The sequence below is a fragment of the Manacus vitellinus genome, unplaced genomic scaffold (genome assembly GCF_001715985.3).
Source record: "Manacus vitellinus isolate BGI_N305 unplaced genomic scaffold, ASM171598v3 scaffold_229_pilon, whole genome shotgun sequence".
NCBI classification, from domain to species: Eukaryota; Metazoa; Chordata; class Aves; order Passeriformes; family Pipridae; genus Manacus; species Manacus vitellinus.
Window position 1 is genome coordinate 12,097 of NW_021939631.1, and position 1,320 is coordinate 13,416.

Here is a 1,320-nt window from a genome sequence, read left to right on the forward strand (position 1 = left end):
GCTGAGGGGGTGCTCCAGGCTGACGTGCTCCACCCGGCACCGGGGGGGATTTCCAGCATCCCCAGCACCTGGTAGGTCCAGTCCCCGTTGCCTCAAGAGAGCGCGGAGGAAAAGACTCCAGGCCAGGGGAGTGGATGCGATGAGATAAAGAGAGCAGATCCTTTAGTGGAGCCTCAGGCCAAGGGAACACACACGACGGGCACCCCCCAGGCAGTGGCTCTGGGATTTTAGAACAAGGTCTATCCAACCCCAGATCTCTCCACCCCCCACTTCTGCCCCGTTCTGCCCCCGACACACCCCTTTGGGAATTGGCTTTGGGGTCTTTGGGACCCCTTCTTCCTCAGCTTCATCTTCTTCGCAGCACCCACAGTCCTTGGAGCTCCTCCCGAGTTCTGGGCTTGAAGGTGGCTGTGCCTGTGTGATGTCTTCTGGTCCAGGCTTTTCTACAATTCTGCCTTGAAAAGAAGACTAAACATGCTAACGGGATTTAGAGGGGTTGATATGGGATGGGGTAACAGGGTTGGGGATGTGCAAACATTATGCTACAGGGTAAGGGATAGAATGCAGCTCCCTTAAAATCAACAATCACTACACCACTACTTCTGAAATCTACCAAAGTTAAAAATTCCAAAAGGTCTGAGGCATCACACCTCTTCTTTTACAGTTCTATCACAACTTTTTATAAGTCAATCATATTATATTATAGAGCTCCATTTCTATGTTGTTAGGTACACCTTTTATATACTTTTATATAACTTTTATAGACTTTTTAATGTATTAATAAAATCCCAGGCATCTTGCTTGGAACTCCCCGCATCCAGGGACTGAGAGGATCTCCCTGAATAACTTTCAGTGGGCACTGGAATCCTCAGGATCCTGGAACCCCTGGAGCATCAACAGCTTTGTCCCTCCAAAGGGGTCCCAATTTGTTTCCAATGGTTCAGGAATACAAAATAAACCAAATACCAGTTTCCAAAACCAAATCAACTTATAAGTCCAGAAATCACAAGTTAATATCCAAAATACCAGAAAGGATTTCTTCAAGATTCTTTCTTTGCAACCTGAAGTACCCATAATACAAAAGAAACCAAATACCTGTTTCCAAAACCAAATAAACCAAATACCAGTTCCAGAACCAAATAAACCAATGAGTCCAGACTCCCAAATTAATATCCAAAATCATGGCTGGGCTGCATGAACGAAGATTTGGGAAGGGCTCTGCCCACATTTGCTACAAGCACACTGGTGGCTAAAGAGGCCAATACGAGATAGACACGTCCAGTTGCAAAAGGCAGAGCAGAAAGACTCCTTGGATGGGAT

General features: G+C 46.4%; 1 protein-coding gene across 1 annotated transcript in view; it reads left to right on the plus strand.

The window, feature by feature from the left end:
• Nucleotides 1-1,320, plus strand: part of LOC115307468 (class II histocompatibility antigen, B-L beta chain-like) — a gene marked incomplete at its 5' end in the record, with an annotated part of 12,728 nt that overhangs the window by 10,013 nt on the left and 1,395 nt on the right. The gene's annotated exons all lie outside the window — the stretch shown is intronic.